This window comes from Sarcophilus harrisii, chromosome 4 (genome assembly GCF_902635505.1).
Source record: "Sarcophilus harrisii chromosome 4, mSarHar1.11, whole genome shotgun sequence".
Taxonomy (NCBI): Eukaryota; Metazoa; Chordata; class Mammalia; order Dasyuromorphia; family Dasyuridae; genus Sarcophilus; species Sarcophilus harrisii.
The window spans coordinates 385218371-385231220 of NC_045429.1; the positions used below are offsets into that span (position 1 = coordinate 385218371).

The following is a 12850-nucleotide window of genomic DNA, read 5'->3' on the forward strand; positions in this document are numbered from 1 at the left end:
GCCCTGGCAGAATCATAATGAAATAACAGTGACACTGAAAGATGGCATGACATGGAGCTGCAAGTGCCCCATGAGTTTCCCAAGTAAATTCTTGGATAAAACATAGGTATTATAGATCCAGTTGGATTGATTGACATCATACTGAGCCAGGAGACGCTGCCAAAAATATTAGGCATTTAGCTGGAAAGTTTCTAACTAGAAGGTAGTGTTATGAGGCCATACTCTTAGATTTCTATAGTTGGGCTGTTAGGGTGTATAATTAAAATTTTTAATCAAGATTTCATGCTGAAGGCATACACACAGGCAGAAAAGAATGTAAGGATATGAATTCCCTTTTTGAGAAGTCAGCAGGATATCAATATATATTTTCTGTAACACTTATGGTTTTATTGATGTAGGGTGTTCCCAGTGAGAAAATTTCTTCTACTAAGAGATTAGAACCTACTCTACATGATTTTATGGTCTTAGAGAACTAATGGGGACAGAAATTCAGTGATATATTTGGTTCATAGAGCCAGTATGTGTCAGAGATGGTACTTGAATTCAGCTTTTCTTGACTTCAAGACCAGTTCTCTATCCACTTTATCCCACTTTCTACAAAGAAGTTAATTGTCTGTGAGGGCAAGAATTCTATTGCAACTGCTGTCAAATGTACTGGACTATCCTTGGGCTACATTATCAACTACAACACCCCCTCCTTCAGCTACCCATAATAAAATACAATTGGGAAATATTTAACAAAATTAAAATACAATGGTATATAAAAAATATCAAAATGTGGTTTTCTAAATTAATATGTTTCATGGATAAGATTTAATAAACCATTAGATTGTAAGCTCCTTGAGTTTATGAACTTTTTGCCTCTTTTTGTGCTTGGCACATAGCTGGTACTTAATGTTTATTGATTGATTGTGGCCCCTGTCTGTTTGAATTTGAATCTACAAATAATTCTAACAGTCTCAGTTTGTAGAATTGCCTAAGGGAGTTGTATAGTCTCCTCTAGGAATGGCCTTCTCTAAGAACCCTAAACTCCAGGTCCTCAAATAGAGCCTTCCCACTAATCATTTTGACTTCAAGGATGTCAATAAGCACTTATTGATTTTAAGTGGTTACTATGAAACTGGTGAAGAAAACTGTCAATTCAGGTTTGGCGCTAAACAGAGTTGTTCTGAATTAGGGGGATTAGACTGCACCAATATAAGGTGCTGCAGACATTCCTTTCAGTGGATGGTGGCAGATCTTCCTGGACCATAGTGACCTTTCAGGGGGTGTAGTTTTGCAATTGTCAATCTGGCAGAGGATTTTTCCCTTCCCTCCCAACACAACATTAGAACCATTATCTTTTTTTGTGGAATAGACTAGTAATTTTATTGGTTGGTTGATCTTCATTTAGAAGAGTACCAATGATATCATGAAGTGATCTCTTAACTCAACAGTGAATTGGATTTAAGTGAGACAGAGTTGCACAAAGCTATCAGTCTCACTCTTTCTTCCAGAGTCACTGAAGTCCAATAGCAATTCAAAAGGCAGGATCATGGGCAATGGTCCAGGATGCAGTGGATGACCTTGGTATCTTTGATGTCTGATCAAGCTTTAAGTGTTTCACAAAAACTGCTTCACCTCCCTTCATGACTGTTGGAACAAATTGTTCTCATCTGCCCATTCCACCAAGGAAGTTCTTCACATGCTTGGGGTAGGTTTGAAGTCTGTCAGTTAAACCTGGTTTCGCCTGTCTGCTGGGCTATGGCCACTGTACATGCTTGTAGGAACCACAAATGAGAGTTGGATGAAGATAGACGTCAAGGATGAATGAGCAGCACTGAAAAGGGCTTGGTAAGCCCTCATATCAGAGATGCTAGTCTTCCCTGAACACATCAGACGCTTCAAATTTATTGGTAGAGGCAACAATTTTATGGTTCAAGTAGACACATTGTACTTTGAGTCCAACATAGTGTTCTCATTTTGGTTCTCTTTGAGAACAAAGGACAACAACTAATAACCAACACCATCGGTATAGGGAGCTCCAAGTGACGGACTTCTACTGATACAAGTCCTTCCTCCTCTGCAACTGGTAGATTTAGAAAGTTCTCTGGAGATCAAGTGATTTGTCAAGTCACACAGCTAATATATGTCACAGGCAGAATTTGAAACTAGGTTTTACTGATACTAAAAAAAAGCTTACTGTACAAAGGTTGAACTCACTGACTTCAAAACACTCAAAATTTCCTGAATTAGATAAAATTATAATTGGAAAATGTTTAACAAAATAAAAATATAAAACAACATGGATAATGTTAATTTGTGGTTTTCTAAGTCAATACGAGGGTGCAGAAATCTATTTTTATTTTGAGTGTAATACCCCCATACTAGAACATAATACTTTTCCACTTTTATAAAGGGGTAAGTCAAGAAGGATAGAAGAAATCAGAGGGGAATCAGGCTCTTCACTTCTCAAGTTGCTTCCTCTGTGGCAGTGGACCACCAGAAGGGTTTTTCAAATAGTGTAGGGAAGTGAGTTATCAAGGTGGGAAATCTAATGAATGGATGGTAATAAGTTTAATCTCCAAAGCACAATATGTCCTTCATATAGATGGGGCACTACCATAGCAGTGTGACTTCTACTTTATTTGGCTACATCTTCATCCTTAGATCCTTAATAAGACTGCAGGACAGGAGAGGGGAGGGGAAGAGAAGGGAAGCAGAAGAGAGGGGAAGGAAGGGAGGAAGGGAAGCAGAGGAGAGAATAAGGGAAAGGGAGGGGGAGGTGAAAGAAAGAAGGAAAGAGAGAGAAGGGGAAGGGAAAGGAACAGAGGGGAGGGGAGGCAAGAGGAGTAGATGTAAAGGGAAAGGAAGAGAAGGGAGGGGAGGAGACAGGAGAGAGAAGGAGAGGAAAGGAAAGGGAAGAAGAGGGGAGAGGAGGAAAGAGAAGTAGAGGAAAGGGGAGAAGAGAGGGCAGAGGAGGAGAGGGGGAGAGGAGGAGAGGGGGAGAGGAGGAGGAGAGGGAGAAGAAGGGAAGAGAGAAAAGGGAGGGAGGGGAGGAGAGAAGATGATAGTGGGAGTGTGTAATTCAGGTTACAAGATTAGATTTTGTTTCATCAAACATTTCTGAATGATGTGTTCCGAACTCCTCCTGGTTTTGTATCAGGAAGAAATTCCCAGTAGTATAGCAAGTCCAGATCAAGTTGTAAGTCTGATGTTATGAAAAGGCTAATCTTCGCAAAAGGATTCAACAGCCATAAAGAACAAAGGTTACCCATCTTCAAATATGATTTCATTCAGAACCTGGCAACCACAGCACCACCCAAGTTCCTTGCCTTTTTGTTTGTTTGTTTGTTTGTTTTACAAAGTACTATAGCCCCATGTGGGAGAGGTTTGGTGGTCAAATAAGTACCCACTGGGTATTGGCAGCATGACAGTTTCATGTTATGAGTCACCATTTTATATGCAGGTTTGAATGGTTTTAATGATACTCTGTATTACAGGGAAGAGGAGGGCATTAATGAGTTCTAGGGACAAAATTTGTATGTGTTTGAGTAACTGAACAATAATAAGACGATTTCCTGGGTCGTCATTCTGGAATGTAACATCCTATCATCAAGTGTTTTATGATTATGAGACTGACTCAGGGTTAGCTTGGGAGCCCCTCTTGCTGGACCAGTTTTGGGTCCACAGATTGCCTGGTACTTCAGGAATAAACTAGTGCTTCTACTCCAAAGCCCTGATTTATCAGGAGCTCATGTATGATGAGCAGAAATGAGTTGCTTACCAGATTTTAACTGAGAATAATAGATAGCATTACCTGTTAGAGAGAGAGCTGGCTTTAGAGTTAAAAAATCCTGGATTCAAGTTCTGCTTCTGAAATGTACTAGCTATATGACCTTTATTCTCTCAGTTCTCAAGGCTACTCTCTTAAGACATTTAAGTCTCAGAACAGTTGTGTATCTGTGTTAAAAGAGGGAGTTTTCTTACTGGAAATTTATTACACCAATAAAATCACAGACCTGATTTGAAAAACTCACAAGATCCTAGACAAAAACTTTCAAGACCATTTAATTCAGCTGCCTCTTTATACAGATGAGAAAATAAACTCCAAATTAAAGTGACCTGTCCATGATCATATATGTCAGAGGCAGTATTTGAAACCAGGTCTTTCTGACTCTCAGTTAAGGGAGAGTTTGGTTCCATTGAGGGAACTGTATACAGATGAGCAATTTAACTTTCCTAAACTTCAGTTTTCTGACCAATAAAGTTGGATAATGACAACTGGACACTATCTTCACAAAGTTGTTATAAGGTTCAAAAGAGAGATAGTATATATAAAGGATTTTGCAAACCTTAAAGCGCCATATGAACATCAGCTATTATTATTATATTATGTGCCATAATCAGTTAGCATTTATATAATGCCTTAACATTTTTCAATTCAATATAATAATATATAGCATTTATATAGTGCTTTATATTTTTTCAAAGAGTCATGCTTATTATCTCATTTGATTCTCACAACAACAGTAGGAGGTTGGTGCTACCATTATCTCCATTTTGCGGATGAGGAAACTGAACTAGAGAATAATGACCTGCCAGGGTCACAAAGCAGAATTTGAACTAGACTGAGGTCTTCTCTTTAGAGTCAGGAAAATCTGAGTTCAAATCTGATCTCAGACCCTTACTAGCTATATGATCCTGAACAGTCATTTAACATCTGCTTTCAATTTCTCATTTATAGAAAACTCTCTTTCTCTGTATGAGTGTATATATGTATATATACTTATTTTTATTTATTATAAATATTTATTTTTATCATTATACTGATTTAGTTATTATACTGATATATATGTATCAATATAATAATAAATCTTTTTCCAGCATTGTTGTGAGAATCAAATAAAATAATAATTACAAAGCATTTAATACAATGCCTGACACAAAGTAAGTACTATATAAATATTAGCTATTGTTATTGTTATTGTTGTTGTTGTTGTTATATAAGTTATCATCTTCAAAGTGGTAACATAATATCTGGCATAGAGGAAGCACTTAATAAATGCTTATTCATCACTACTCTATTATAATGTGAGATCCTTAAAGGTAAGGACCATATTTTTGTCTTTCTTGGTATCATTAGTACTTAGTATAGTTATTGACACATATTAAGCACTTATTTGTTGACTGACTATTACTGCTGCTGCTGCTGCTGCTGTTGCTGCTGCTGCTGCTGCTGCTACTACTACTACTACTACTACTACTAAAATTACACTATGACTAGAACTATACTACTATTGCTGCTGCTACTACTAGTACTATTACCACCAGTAATAGCAGCAGCAGTACACTATAATTAGTAGCAGCAGCAACAGTAGTAACACTACAAGGAGTAGCAATAGTAGTGGTAGTAGTATGCTGGTAGTAGCAGCAGCAGCAATAGCAGTAGTGGTAATATATTAGTAGTAGCAGCAGCAATAATAGTAGTAATGACACTACTACAAGTAGTAGCAGTAATAGTAGTAATACTAGTAATACTTTTACTACTAGTAGTATTATATTAGTAGTAGCAACAGCAGGAGTAGTAGTAGTACTATAAATAATAGCAATAATAGTAGTATACTAGTAGCAGAACAGTAGTAGCATACTGGTAGAAGCAGTAGTAGTAGTAGTATATGAGTAGTAGCAACAGCAATAGTAGTAGTAATGACACTACTACAAGTAGTAGCAGTAATAGTAGTAGTACTAGTAATACTATTACTATTAGTAGTACTATATTAGTAGTAGCAACAGCAGGAGGAAGAGGAGTACCATAAATAGTAGTAATAATAGTAGTATACTAATAGCAGAACAGTAGTAGTATACTAGTAGTAGCAGAAGCCTCAAAACAGTTTTAAGCAATAATTTGGCACATTCTGAATTTTCATAGTTTCTTAAGAGTCAGGGTAGGGACTTTTTCCGGACTAGGTATGGAGAATGAATAGTTCTGCCCTCTAGGCTTGCAACTGGAGCTGCTTACTCTAAAGACTCAGTTGTATGAGAACTGGCAAGAGTGGGACCACCTCCACCCTGATGAGATCATTCTAGAGAATGTCAGATTGTCCCCACCCTGAACTACTTCATTGCAGACTAGGTCCCTAAGGAATATGCTAACAAAGTCCACTCCTGAGCTCTTTCCTTGAAGTTGCTTAACACACCTGTTTATGATCTCAGGTTGAAGTGGGTTTTTAGATATCTCCTAAAGTTTGGGAATGAAACCTTCTCAAGTTTTCACCAGGGAACTCTCTTTTGATGTGAACAAAATCTTAAAGCCTTAGCCTGGAGACCAATTGCTCGTGGGTGATGGGGAAGGGAAACTGGATTAAAAAGTCCATTGGGAAGAAGACCAGACTGGGGGTGCTCACCAAATCTATGCCACAGGCCTTTTAGCAAGAGATCCATTGGTGACAATGCAGAGAACAATGCTTAGCAAGGAGCCAGGGATGAGGTCATCCATATGCAGGTCCAGGAAGGGCAGGAACTAATGGGGTCTCAGATGGGAACAACACAGCAAGTAGACAGAATGGTGATTTAATGCTGATGAGGACTATGGGTGACCAGCTTTTAAGGCTAATACTATTATTCAGAACTGATCTGTCAACAAACAGAAGCAAACTGACATAATTAAGTATTAAATAAGGTTTTACAGATTATTTTACAGCTAAAGGCTTTCAGAGAAGGGAGAAAATCCAATTGATGGGCTAGCACTAACTCACAGATATGCAGCTACACCCAAGGCTCTGCCTACTGCCCAAATGACTTATAAAATGAAAAGCTCCTCACTGATGAAATGAATAACACAAAATATGCATTTTTTTTAACACACCAGAATTCTACTCTGGTCTGGGTTATTGAATGCCTCTTCTTAATACTCTGAATGTTTCTTTCCCAGTGTTTAATTTCCTTACCATTTCAACTTAATTAATCAGCATAATTGCTGCTCATTATTTGCTAGATTCTAAGTTAGAGTATATAAAGATTCTAGAATCTCTCCCCAATATATACTTATATTAGCAGTTTGGGTTTCCAGAACTTTGGGAACTGCTGAGGGGTAGTAGGGTGGCTTTTTTCAGTGCTATTGTCTTGAGCTTCCATTATTGGTATGTTTTATCTACTGTTAATCACTTGTGATTACTATCCCGGTTCCATTTAACCAAAGAATATAAATATGCTTTTATAAAAGGAAATTTACTTTGAAGGTATAGTGAGGACAGAATAGCAACCATTCCTCTTTCTCAGTACTTGGGGACCATGCTCTCCCTCTTACCACTTAATCAGGCTCAAACTTAAGGAAGTCCCTACCAGCATTTGCTCTACCAGATTCACTTCTAAATATTGCATAACTGTCAGATAGAAACATATCTGCTACTGCTGTTCTGGCAACTCACTTGGAACTTTGATCATCATCTTCTGGCTTCTTACAAATTGAATCTAACTCAAATACTTTGGTGGGTCACCATTCTGACTTTTTGAAGCTCTTAGGGTTATTAGCTGCTTCCAACATTTCTTCACCTAAAACAAGAAAGAATAACATAAGGACACAAAGAATAGGAGTCCTTTTCCCAAGGACCACATGCCAACCTTAGAAGGGGGAAGATGCAAAATTCACCCTCTAAAATATTGTTTTTTTCAACTGAATAGTAGCCAGACAAGAAAGAGCCATAACATGAGATTTACTTTGGTTTGCTAGTGTCTATTGAATGTACCCCATTTCTAGTTTTACACACAATCACAAAGTCTCTTCACCTTGGCTATTCTCAGAGTGCAAGACAACTCTGAAGGATTTATGATGAAAAATATATTCCTACCCAGAAAAAGTACTGTTTGTGCCTAAGTACAGATTGAAGTATACTATTTAAACTTTATTTTTCTTAAATTTTTCTTTTTTTGGGGGGGGGTGTCTATGCTTTCTTTCACAACATGCCTTTTATAGAAATGTTTTGTATGACTTCACATGTATGTTTTCAATGTGGGAGGTAGGATGGGAGAGAATTTGGAACTCAAAGTTTTAAAAATAAATGTTAAAAATTGTTTTATATATTAAGGGTGGGGGGAAACAAAATACTAAATAGCGAAAGAGTCTCTTCATCTTTAACCCAGCAATATCACAACTAGGTCTGTATCCTAAAGAGATGAAAAAATTGAGGGGTTGCCCATCAATTGAGGAATGTGTGAAAAACTCGTGGTATATCATTGTGATAGAACGTTATTGTAATGAAGAAATAATGAAGAAAAATCGGGGAAGACCTGAACTGCTTCAAAGTGAAGTGAGAAGGGAGATTATTATACACAGCAACAATAATACTGTAATGATCATCAACTGGAAAAGACTTAGCCATTCTAATCAATACTAAGGTTCAAGACAATTCAGAAGCACTCATGAGAATTGTTATGACCCCCGAGAGAGAACAGCCAAATTATTGTTATTTTTTTCTTTATTTGGCAAGGCAATTGGGATTAAGTAACTCACCCAGGGTCACCAGAAGAGAGAAAGGCTTCTATATTTCATGAGTTAAAGATGGCTCTATGCAGATCCTCCAACCAACAAGAAATACTCTGAAATAAAGCTGTCTGTGGTCAGACTCTTGAGTAGTGGATTCAGGACATGTCCTAGAACATATTCTATTAATTTCATAAATATTTATTGAGAACCTATTATGTATGAAGTACTATACTAGGTCCTGAAAGAGACACAAGAATGAATAAACCATATTCCTGCCCTTTGAAAGTTTACAATCCAGTGGAAGCTAAGAATCAATCAACCAATCAAAAAGAATTTATCAAAAACCTACTTACTATATGTAAAGAACTTTGCCAGCTGCTGGGAAAACAAAGGCAAAAGAGAAATACTTTCTGCTCTTATAGAGTATACGTTGCATAGAGAAAAAAAATAAATAATATAAATATATGCAAGATATATATAGTAAATTCAAAGTAATTTTTCTTTTTTTTTGCAGAAGGAAGCATTAGTAGCTGGGGAGATGAGGAAGAGACAAATACACAAATAAAGGTAATACAAAATAGAGCTACACATGAAATCCTTTGATCATTCAAAGGTCAGATGCTGCTTTCTATGGGGATAAGGCTAAAATCTGATGATTGGGAAAATATACGGCGCCTGAGGGAAACAAGAGGGTGTGACTCAAGTCATAACTGAAAGAAAATGTAAACAGAATGCTGTGCCCAGTAGAGCCAGTTTGCCAGGAACTAAATTCAAAAGACTGGGTGTGAAGGTGGTCCAAAGGTTTAGGCAATGATCCAGACTGAAGAGGAAATAAGCACAGAGTAGGGCAGGAAAAATATTATGAAGGGAGGAGCACCAGGAAATTGTGTGGGTGGCAGGTGCTGACCACATACAAACTTCTTGTTAGTAAAATCAGACAAAAGGGACCTCAAATTCCTGAGATAATCAAAGGCTATTTGGTATCTTGGAGGATGATTTAAATTTAACTTATAGATATGTCAGAAGTCCTAAGAAAGCCAGAGTTTTCCCTATTAAATGACTCCTGAATTGTTATTTAAAAGAGATCCCTGAATGGTTTCATGCTCTATAGTTATACTAGAACTTTTGGGTCTGCTTCTAATGGTAGAAGATTCTCCAGGCCTCCTTTGAGACCTGACCATTGAAAATGGTCAGAACTTTAGACATTTTAGTGAATTAACTAATTTACATATAGTTTGTTACTATTTGACACTTCCATTTTTAGGCATTGGACAAGTTTCAGATCTAATAAACAATTTAATACATTTGTTTCTTTGAAAAAATGTTATTGTAATTTTAAAATAGTTTTCTTTTGGATTTCTAGGCCACCCTTGAGGACAATGGTAATATAATGGAAGATGTGCTGGTTCAAATCGTCCCTGCTGCTTACTATCTGTGTGACCTTAAGCAACTCACTTAATCTGAGTTTCTCAGTTTCTTATCTGCAAAGCAAGAGAAGTGTTGGAATAGACAAGTCTTTTAATATTTCTGGGTCTAAGCTTCTTTAACTATAAAATGGAATGGTTGGATTAGAAGGTTTGGGAAGCCCCTTTCAACTCAGAATCTGTGGTCCTACAATCCCATGTCCTTTAAGGTCTCTTCCAACTCTTAAATCTGTGATTCTTTAACCTAATTTCTCCGATTCACCGTTATTCCAGTGTTTTTATTGCTCTCACTTTTAGGGTTGGTAAGCAAAATAATTAAACTGTGAAAGTAGCAGAATCTCAGTAAAACACTGAACCAAGGACACAGGAAATCTCATAGTCACACAAGGGGACAGCCAAATGAAGAATATGTCATTGGGGCAAATCTGTAATTCAATATTCTGAATCCTATGATTGTTGTTTAATCGATTAGTTGTAGCCAATCCTTCATGACCTCATTTGGTGTTTTCTTGGCAAAGTTACTGGAATGGATTTCCTTCTGTTTCCTTCTCTTGCTCATTTTACAGATGAGGAAACTAAGGCAAACAAAATTAAGTGACCTGCCCAGGCTCACCCAGCTAGTAAGTGTCTGAGGGCAGATTTGAACTCTGGAAGATGAGCTTTCCTAACTCCGAGAAGCAACATGATGTATTATATAAAATTATATATTATAAGACCTGGCTCCATATCCTACCTTTACAATTACTATCCCTGTGATCTCTGAACATCTTTGAGCCTAGATTTCTTCAGTTATTAAATGAAAGGGAGAGTGAGTAGACAGTCTCTAGTATGCCTTTAAACTCTAATATTTTGTGATCCTATAATCTATGATCCTATGTAACTATGCTGAACTCCTAAACAACACCCAGTAAACTGTGATTTCAAAGTAGATCTTAAAAGCAGTCTTCACCACCACACCCCCCTCCTTAGGTTTCCAGTAGAGAGAGGAGTGTAGCCAGGAATGGCTCCACCCTTTGAAGGGACCACTGGTAAAGGAATACCTTTGGCCACCCTCTGCTTAAAACTTGCACTTTCACAAAACTTTCTGGTATTCCCTACTGCTCACCCCTACTCCCTACACCCCAATGAAGATCATAAGACTTTGAGAAAATAAAAAATAACTTATTGGGAAAGGATTTGGGATCCTTGACCTAAGAATTTATTTTTGTTTTATTTCATTTTCAAACAAAGATCAGACTTCTCTCTTTTCTTACTTCCCTCACCCTGCCCCCCACTGAGAAATCAAGAAAAACAAAACTCCTTTTGCAAACATGTATAGTCTAGCAAAACAAAATTTCTCATTGGCCATTTGACCCAAGAATTTGAGCAAATTCAGATGAACTTCAAATAAGCCTTCATATGTTTAAAGGATGAACTAAAATCAACACAGCTTCCAGGTTTCACCCAATGTTCATTAAAGCCTTCAGCTAGCTTATTCCATGGGAATTGCCTTAATTGTCTTAAACAGGATATTATAAATTAATTGGTTTTTTTTTTTTTCTTTGTGGGTCAGATGAACTGATCTCATTTTGAGGAGAGGTATATTTTTTTCCCCTCTAGCTTCTATTTGTAGAATGAGCAGGGCTTAAGTAGACCAGCACTGGCACAGAGAGGATTTATATATATATATAGTGGCAGCTAATATTTTCTTTCAAAGAGCTTATTATCCACTCAGCAGTGGGACTTGCCCTGGGGTAGAATTGCCTGGATTGGAGGGTGAGTCAATCCTCACCTCAATCCTCTATTTCTAGTCGGCTCCAAACCTTTAGGCAATGTTTCATCCCATCCAGCTATGAGCCAGGACAGCAGGGTCTAGCCAGCTTAGGCATCTTGCCATTTGCCCTGATGCCAAACAAACCTCATCTCCTGTTTTCTACCCATCCCTCTCCATTATTTTTCTCTCTTATTTCTCAGGGAATGATAATCAAATTAATATTACTGTTTCTCCTAGGAAAGGTGTAATCATCATAAGATCAGAGGTCTGCAAGTTTTAGATGGGACCCTGGAGGTAAACCCTTTCATTTTACAAATGAGGAAACTGAGGCAGAGATTAAATGATTTGTTCAGGATCAGAGATCTACTAACTGATTTGAACTCATCTTTCATGTCCAGAGCCCCATCTAGTATACTATTATGGCTCTCAATCTAGTGTTTCTATCTCTATTCACAAGCCCTGACAGCCTAAACCACCCCCACCTCCCCACTGGCTCTAACTCAGTGGTTCTCAAAGTATGGTCTAGAGAATCCTGGGGATCTCTGAAACTCTTTTAGAGGGTCTACAAATTCAAAAATAGTTTTTATTTCCAATATGGTAAATGCTATAAATATAATCTAGATAAACAAAAAAGCTTTGGAGAGATCCTCAATCATTTTTAATAGGATAAAGATACTGAAAACAAAAGTTTGAGAACTTTTCTCTATGTGCTATATCCTGAGAAGAATGTAAACTCTGATTTGATATCAGAGATATTTTTCTGTTTGTATCCCCAGCACCTTGCAAATGGCTGGCACATAATATTACTAATGTTTGTTGATTGATTAATACATGAAAAATGTTGGATTTAAAGCATTCACTCAATGAGGAACTATGAAAAGTGCACCCTCAGTCTTTAGCAGAGGTCATCTCCTGGAGATAGTGGAATTTCATTCTGATCTGGTCCCTCCATAGATGCCACCAAATAACAAAAATATCATAAAGCTGGAGACCCGGAAGGTCTTCTCACATTTCACAGAGGCAAAGCACAACTACCACAACAAGCCTCGGAGATTCCAAATGAATTTAAACCAACATCTGCATAACATCCCACTATGTTAATAGACAAGACTTTAGTATTTCTGGGCAAATCTGTCTGCTGAAAAGCAGGATGCATGTGGCAAAGAATATGGGGTAAATGTTTTCCATATGTTTGCTAAACCTTTCAGG

The 12850-nt window shown here is 37.4% G+C and overlaps 1 long non-coding RNA gene across 1 annotated transcript in view; it reads left to right on the forward strand.

Moving 5' to 3' along the window:
- Positions 1-9986, forward strand: part of LOC111720447 — a 66385-nt gene extending 56399 nt beyond the window's left edge. The window contains exons 2-3 of the long non-coding RNA XR_002770126.1: positions 8979-9031; positions 9828-9986. This is a non-coding gene — a long non-coding RNA (uncharacterized LOC111720447). The remainder of the gene's footprint in view (positions 1-8978; positions 9032-9827) is intronic.
- The last annotated feature ends 2864 nt before the right edge of the window (positions 9987-12850 follow it).